Source organism: Leopardus geoffroyi, chromosome B1, assembly GCF_018350155.1.
Source record: "Leopardus geoffroyi isolate Oge1 chromosome B1, O.geoffroyi_Oge1_pat1.0, whole genome shotgun sequence".
In the NCBI taxonomy this organism is placed as follows: domain Eukaryota; kingdom Metazoa; phylum Chordata; class Mammalia; order Carnivora; family Felidae; genus Leopardus; species Leopardus geoffroyi.
The window spans coordinates 101,516,235-101,524,993 of NC_059327.1; the positions used below are offsets into that span (position 1 = coordinate 101,516,235).

Genomic DNA, 8,759 nt, shown 5'->3' on the forward strand with positions numbered 1-8,759 from the left:
TTTTTACATAGCCATAAATTTCATTTTATCTTGAGTTTTGTTTTTTAGTTTTTCACTATTTACTTGTTTATGTGTTGAAGTAAAATGTATACTTGACATTTTTAAAAGCAGTATAGGGCTCATTCTTTCATATTAAGATATCATACTTGTCTAAATACCCCTTGTTGTTGGATATTTGGTTTGTTTCCATTTTTTATAATACTACTATCATCTTTGTGCAAGAACAATTTAAAGTTGAACCAATTTGCATTTTCTCCAGGATTGTATATAAATGCAAACTTTTCTGCACAATACCAACACTGAGTTCTATGTTTCATATATTCTCTAACTAGTATGAAATGCTGCTATAAAGTTGCTTCTCTATATACTGTATTATCGGAGCAAAGTTGTTCATTTTTCCATGTCTTCTTGTGAAAACCATTTCTTCTTTTTCAAATGGGAATTTAAATGCCAACCTTATAGGTAAAATTAGATGGGGAAAATTTGATTTACTAATATCCTCTTAGGGAGAGCTGTCCTTTTTGGAAAATGGGAGTTTGTAGTCAAGGGCAAATATAAGAAGAGCTCTTTTTGAGACTAGGGATAATTTTATTAATTAAGAAGGAGGAGGGATGGTGGGGGTGCCGGGATGGCTCAGTTGGTTAAGCGTTTGACTTCAGCTCAGATCACGATCTCATGGTTCCTGAGTTCCAGTGCCGCATCAAGTTCTCTGCTGTCAGCACAGAGCCCCTTTGGATTTTTGGTCTCTCTCTCTCTCTGTCCCTACCTCACTCTTCCATGCTCTCTTTCTCTCTCAAAAATAAACATTAAAAAAAAAAAAAAAAGGATGGGGGACAGTAAAGGAAAAGCAAGAAAGAAGGGTGTAATCAGAAAATAATGAAAGGTCAGCACTCCACATTTTGACATCTGCTCTCTCTGTAACTTACCAAGATCTTAAATACTTTTAAAAACTTATGAAGTGCACAATATGAATAGGTAGATCAGTTGTAGACATTAAGATTGAAGAAGTAAAGGATGAGAAGAAGAAAGAAAAAATAGCTTACCAATAAAATACAGAAGACAGAGAGAAGCAAAACTGTGTGTGTGGGGTGCACAATAAAATTCCCAGAAGTTGTTTTTATTTTTTAAGTAATATCCACTTTCCCAACGTGGGGCTTGAACTCACAACCCTGAGATTAAGAATTGCACATTCCACTGACTGAGCCAGTCAGGTGCTCCACTCAGAGTGTTTGTTTGTTTGACGTTTATTTATTTATTTTGAGAGAGAGAGAGAGAAAGAGAGAGAGAGAGGCTGAGAGAGAGGGAGAGAGAGAATCCCAAGTAGGCTCTGCATTGACAGCACGAGCCTGACGCAGGGCTCAAACTCATGAAAGGTGAGATCATGAGATCATCACCTGAGCCAAAACCAAGAGTCAGATGCTTATCCAACTGAGCCACCCAGGCACCCTGAAAGTGTTTTTGATATCAGAGCAACTGGGTTTAAGATTTGGGTCAGATTTAGCCTGAGTTTAGGTACCCTGACAGCTGCCTGGATTATACATATTTATACTATTTAAAATAGTAAGCCTTTGGGGCACCTGGGTGGCTCAGTTAGTTAAGCATCCAACTTCCACTCAGGTCATGATCTCACAGTTTGTGAGTTTGAGCCCTACATCAGGCTTGCTGCTGTCAGCGCAAAGCCCACTTTGGATCCTTTGTCCCCTCTCTCTGCCCCCTCCCTGCTGGTTCTCTCTCTCTATCTCAAAATAAATAAATAAACTTAAAAAATTAAAATAATAAGCCTTTAATAGTGTGCCACATTTAGTTCTTCCTGTCATTTCAAAATGTTTTTATTCTTGTAGTATGAAAAAAAAATCTTGTGTTTAATGGCTTCCTCTATTTTATTTATTTATTTATTTATTTATTTATTTATTTATTTATTTATTTATTTTGAGAGAGAGAGAGAGAGAGTGCAGGGGAAGGACAGAGGGAGAGAGAAAATCTTAAGCAGGCTCCGTGCTCAGCAAGAGCCTGATGTAGGACTCAATCCCATGACTGTGGGATCATGCCCTGAGCTGAAATCAAGAGTCGGACGCTTAACTGACTGAGCCACCCAGGTGCCCCCTTCCTCTTTTTTTAAATATCTGCTAATTTATCTTCCACCCACAAAAGGGATACATATGTTATTCTGTTTCCTTTGGGTTTTATATTTTATATTCTGGTTTCTTGCAGATTTATAACTTATATGCTTCTTTTGAACTCATTGTAATTTATGGATATGGCTATGGTGACAACAATCTAAGTTAATTCTTTTTCAGATCATTGAAACAAGTGATTTAAGTCTCTATTGTATTACTTCTGGTTTGTAATAAAATAAGTGATTATAAAGGTTTGAATCCATAATTGGCCAGTGTTTGAAATCCCCATGTTATAAACATCATGCACTAGAGCTTTTGTAATCAACTTTAAGCCTGATCTAATCATTATCATCTTTTAAGAATTTTTTCAGAGACTTTTGAAAGAAGAATTTGACATTTTTGCCCCCTTTCCAATGAGTTTTACTATCACTCAGAATATGTCAGGGATTTAAGTTGGTAACACGAATCATAAAATTTAGAGTTGGAGAGTATAATAGGGATGACCTCATGCAACTTTGTGATTTAAAGGTGAGAAAACAGAGGCCAAGAGAACTTCAATTACCTTCCCAAAGTCACAGCTAATCAAAAGCTGACCTGGGACTTTGACTCATGTCTCTGACCATCTCAAAATATAAAATAATAAAAAAAGGAACTGCTTTTAACTTTCACTATCCTTTTACTTTAAATCTCCTTACCTTTATATTTATGCTAATTCACACGAAAATAATCTCACCTTCCCTTTTGAGGACTTTAAACCAGTAGGTCAAAACTTCAAAAGAGGATAAGAGTGGAAGTTTGCCCCCTGCAGGTCAAAAGAAGAAGTCTTTTAGGTTTTTTCCAGGGTAAAGCTCTGATGACTCTTACAAAGCAAAAAGTGTGTTTTAAAGCACTTCCTTGGCAGAGTACCTGTCAAGATAGCATAGGAAAACTTTTATCATGGGGATGCTGCCTTTGTTCTCATCACTGTTACTGTGACAAGTTTCTACAGTATTCCTCTTCCAATAGTATGTGGTGCTATCATAGAACATTGAACAGTATGAACCCATAATTAGAAGGCCATGAAAATGCTTCTTAGCAACTGAGAACAAATCTCCTTTTCTGTTGGAATTTCCTACTCACTGCTAAGAAATATCTGAGTGGGCAACAATATCCTATAATGATTTTGGGACAACTGGATAACCATCTAGAAAAAGTTCTTTTAGAGTCTTGTATCTTCTACTAAAATAAGTCCCTGATGGATTAATATTTAAATGTGAAAGATGAACAAAACCATAACATTACTAGAAGTCTGTACAAGTGATTGTAACATAACTTTGGAGTAGGGAAGAGCTTTGTAAACATAACATCAAAGGAAGAAGATTAAAGGAAAATACAGTCATTTTACAAACATTAAAAATATTTTTAAAAACGAGGCACCTGGGTGGCTCAGTTGGTTGAGCGTCCAACTCTTGATTTCGGCTCAGGTCATGATCTCATGGTTTGTGGGATCATGCCCCGGGTCAGACTCTGCACTGACAGTGCAGAGCCTGCTTGGAATTCTCTCTCCCTCTCTCTCTGTCCCTTCCCATGTTTACGCATGCTCTCTCTCAAAATAAATAAACATTTAAACATATGTAAAGAAAATCACTGTTCTTAAAGATTATTTAAGATTGAGATTACATTGTCCCACAAATTAGTCAAACAAAATTTTAATAATATCCACTGTCAATAATGGCTGTGGCAATGACACTTTAATTTGCAGAGCCTTTTGAAAGAACAATTTGGCAAAATTATGTAACAAATGCTAAAATGTCCACCTGTTGACCCAATATCTATCTCTAAGAATTGATCCAAAGGATATAATCATGAATAAGAGGTAAGATTCAGTACAAATACATTTTTTATAGCCTTGCTTATCGTAATACCCAAACTGAATTGACTGATAGGATATGGGTTAAAGAAATTATAGTAGGTTATTGTGCTGGGATAACATGATGCCGCTGCAGTTCTTTTACTGAACTCTATTTAATGGTATTGGGGGAAATTCTTTTTTTTTTAAATAATTTTTTTAATGTTTATTTATTTTTGAGGGAGAGACAGAGACAGAGCATGAGCAGGGGAGAGGCAGAGGGAGAGGGAGACACAGAATCTGAAACAGGCTCCAGGCTCTGAACTGTCAGCACACAGCCCGACGTGGGACTTGAACTCATGAACTGTGAGATCATGACCTGAACCCAAGTCAGGCGCTTAGCCAACTGAGCCACCCAGGTGCCCCTTGGGGTGGGGGGAATTCTTAATATATTACTTTGCTTGACAGAAGTAGGTTATATGTGCCCCTTGGGGTGGGGGGAATTCTTAATATATTACTTTACTTGACAGAAGTAGGTTATATGGCAGTGTATTTAGTCTGAGCCCACTATTGATTAGAAAAAACATATATATACATCCATGTACACATGGGGCCTTAGAAAACTGTACACCAAATATTAATAATGGTTACTTTTGTGTGTGGGGGGAAAGATTAAGAGTTTACTCTAAAGATGTTCTTGAAGAATAATGGAAATAATTAAAAGGTAAATGTGTTTAAAAAACAAAACAAAAGAACCTTCCAGGATGGAAATGTGAATGCAGAAAAGGAGATCCATAGTTAGAGATAAAAAGAATGGGGTCTGGCTATGAGAAGAGAAATAAAAGTACTTAGGAAGAACAGAGGTGCCAGAACATGCAGTAAAATTTGTCAAGGACACACTCAGGTGTGAAGTAATTGCTGGTACAACATGATCTAAGAGCCTGGAAGTGAGGCCACAAAACAGCCCAGGCAAATCAGCATGCTTGCTGCTTGCACGACATGGTCTCTGTTATCCCAGGAGTCAATCTAAAATACTTTAAAAGTTCTCTAGTTTTAGTTTTTAAAAAATATTCTCTAGTTTAAATACAGTCTAAGCTGTCTAAAAAGCTCCATAAAAATATATTGCTGAAAGGTCACAGGGTGAAAACTCATTTAAAAGTAACAAAGAAACTAGGGTTTTTAGAATGGCTCATCAAAACAGTATTTCAAAATGTTTGAAGGTATATCACAATGTTTTACATATAGAAGATAGAGCTAACCAAAATCTATTTATTTTCACCTCTTATTTTTTAATTATTTGTTAAAAACATGTGTTTAGTTGGGGCACCTGGGTGGCTCAGTTGGCTAAGCATCTGACTTTGGCTCAGGTCATGATCTCACAGTTCGTGGGTTTGAGCCCCCTATCCAGTTCTGTGCTGACAGCTCGGAGCCTGAAGCCTGCTTTGGATTCTGTGTCTCCCTGTCTCTCTGCCCCTCCCCTGCTCATGCTCTGTCTCTCTCTCTCTCAAAAATAAATATTAAAAGAGAAAAACCGAAGAACTTATTTATTATCTCTCTCTCTCTCTCTCTCTCTCTCTCTCTCCCCCCAAGGCCGGGCTCAAACTCACAACCATGGACCATGTGCTCGAGTCCCATGCTCCAATGACTGAGACAGCTAGACACCTCTGATTTTGACCCTATAATGAATAATTTGCTCCCATTTTACCTTTACTCTATCAAAATAGACTGATATTCGGCCATATGTAGAATTTGTATATTTGTGTTTGTTATTTGTATACCCATTAGCTTCTGGAGAAGCGATATTCAAACTTTGATCAGATGCCCCAGTATATGCATATTTATTTCTCTCTATATATATGTCCTACCAAACTAATATACATAAATTATATAACAGAAAGAAAAAAGTTAAAGTTACAAAAATAAAATAAGCAGGAGAAATTCTAATATATTCCTCTTGCAGCACGTTGTACCTTCCTGTCTGTGCAGTTTTGCTTCTTCAGAGACCACTGGCTGCCATTAGGGTCTCTCAAGACCTGCTACCAGGATATACCTCTAAATAGTTTGTACCTGGGGCAAAACACTTAGCCTCTGTGTCTCAGTTTATTTGTATTGTTATTTATCATTTCTATTATTATCTTCATTTTAGTGTATTTGTAAAGTGAAGATAATAATAGAACCTGCCTCACAGAAGTGCCATGAAGATCAAGTGAGCCAGTGCCTACAAAGTGCTTCCCATCATGCCTATGCTTGGCATGAAGAAGTGGTCTTTAATGGTAGATAAGATCTGTGATCAATATTCTGCAAGGCACGATCCTTCTTTAGATGATTGCTGAATTAAAGTTGATTACTGGTATTTTAGGAATTCAAGTTGTTTCATATAAAATAATACATGGCGATTTGTTCTTTTTTTATTCTTCCTTATCTCTCTGCTCTTTTCTGACATTATCTCCTCAGCCTGAAGCTAAGGGCATGAGTTTTCATATTTTTGCAAAGTTGCAAACTGTGCATTTCCCTGGAACATGTGGATTCAGTAGCCCCAAGGAAGGATAGCAATTACTTTGTATTAAAAATACCATCTCTTCATAGTCTATTTACATTAGAGTAGCAATGATCAATTCTGGCTGCACATTATAATCATATGGGAAGGTTTAAAAACCCACATATCTAGGCCCCAATTCCAGAGTTTCTGATTCAATTTGTCTAAAGGCTCCCCAGGTGATACTAAAGTGTAGTCAGGGATTGAGGAACACTGAGCAAGGAAAAAATCATTTTATGTCAATGATTCTCAGTCTTGCTATATACTCCAGTCACCTGGGGAGCTCTTAAAAATACCAATGCCCGGAGCCCTGACCTCTGACTAATTAAATAAATATCTATGGATGTGGTCAGGACATTAACAGTCATAAAAGGTCCCCAGTTGATTCTTATTTGAAGCCAACGCTGAGAACTATTGCTCTATGTAAACAAAATACTAAAGTAAAGTAGGTGGCAATCACAATAAGAACTTGACATCATGACTTGTAACAGATGACACATGCATACTCCAAGGTAGGCTGATCCAAGGGTGTTGTGGTCTACAATCACCTGTTGCTCACTCCTGAGTCATCCTAGCTTGCACTTGACTTTGCTTTCTGAGGCCAGCAAACCCATGTGGGAGAGAGTAGTCCTGCTCTCTTAGAAGTGGCCTACCAGGGTCAGTAACTATTTAAAAAGGTAAAGCACTACACCAAACCTACTATTATTAATTTTTATCATTATTATCCTTAACTGCCTGGGTTCTTCTCTCCTCCAGTCGTCTTGAGAAGTGAAATACTTCTTGCCTAGTACTCTCCTTTCCCATTGCTCTTATCTCCAAAGTACGCACGCTGACCCCTTGTGGTCTGGGCATTATATCTAATCACCATAAGGAGAGTCAGGGAGGAAGGGGCACAAAGGAGAATCATTAAAATTTTAAGGCCAGGAAAGAAACAGAAATCTCACAAAATTGCTTTATAACAATGATCCAAATGCTTATTTCCCTAGATATTTGCATGCAGTTGAGTTACATTATCATAATACATATTTAATTTACACCTTAAAGTCACTTTAAGAATACATTTTACAGATAAACAGATTTAAAAGAGGTTAAGTGACCTGCCCAAGGTCACATAGGGGGCAAAGTCAGATTATGAAAAAGATCTTCTAGTTTTAAGTCTAATGCTTATTTCACCACACTACAAGTGCATGCTGGAAGCTGATAGGTACTTTCCCTTTAGCATTCTTTTATCATGAAAGGGAGAGCCTTTAGCTGGTCCTTGGGGACTGATCTGTTGCTTCCAGAACAGATATGGTTAAATTCTGGGGGTTTAACAAATATCACAAAGTGGGTGATTGTGGTTATTAGATGTCACTATTGGAGAGATGTCTCCCAAATCAGCAAGTTAACATTCAAAGGTGCCATAGGATGCTGCCACCAGAAAGCTGGTCTGAAATGGAATTGAGTAAAAAGAAAGTAGTGTTTACTTAATTAACCTAACACCTGAATAGAGTATGACAACAGAAGTGAGCAACCTTCTTGGATCATGGTGGGTGTCCAGCATTGTCCTGAAGAGAGGGTGTCTGGCTAGTGCTGCATCAGAGGAGTCCCTTGGTTTCAATTCCAGCCTCAACAAACAATGTTCCTAGCTTCCCAGAGACTTTTAGACACAGGAGGAAACAATTCTTCGTTCAGTTTATATGAGTATTCTGTTTTTTCTAATAGTCATGTTACAAATATAAATGCAAAATCAGCATCTTGGTTTCCACAATTCTCTGAATTTGGATAGCACAAGAGTTAATTCCTCTGATGATGATCTCCTCTTGTTATCCTGAGGAAAGTTTGTGGGCCTGGAAGGCTATGCTCATGGAAACCCTGTCATTTGGTGACTGCAAGGCATCGCCTCTCTGAGAGACGGTGAACTGCTTTCCCCCTCACTAAATAAAGCCATTTATTGCCGAACAATGGCATGAACTAGTGAGCCAGAGGACTATCCCAAAACTTACATGACTCATTAATGGTTTTGAAAAGTTCCAGAGAATGACTCTAATGTTATACTGGTCTGTGCTTTACATAGGAAAGTCATCCTTTGTAAAGTTTGGCCATTTAGGTCAGCATCTTTAAAAAAAAAAAGATACAATGCAGATTTCTGTTATGAAAATTTAGAAGGGTTTATGAAAGAGATTCCTCTCCTGGGTTACTTCCTTTACCATGCTTTCTGTGGACTCTATGTGCTGTTGTGTTACGTGTAGTTTCATCCAATTCTTCTCTGAATTGTGTCAGCTGTCATTCTATAATC

General features: G+C 37.5%; 1 protein-coding gene across 7 annotated transcripts in view; it reads right to left on the minus strand.

Annotated features, from left to right (window-relative positions):
• Window positions 1-8,759, minus strand: part of BBS12 (Bardet-Biedl syndrome 12) — a 70,184-nt gene that overhangs the window by 42,334 nt on the left and 19,091 nt on the right. The window contains exon 3 of one of the 7 annotated variants that reach the window (XR_006709974.1): window positions 2,851-2,919. The exons of the other annotated variants lie outside the window; for them this stretch is intronic. The gene's annotated coding sequence lies outside the window, so the exon portion shown is untranslated. The remainder of the gene's footprint in view (window positions 1-2,850; window positions 2,920-8,759) is intronic. 7 annotated transcript variants of the gene reach the window in all.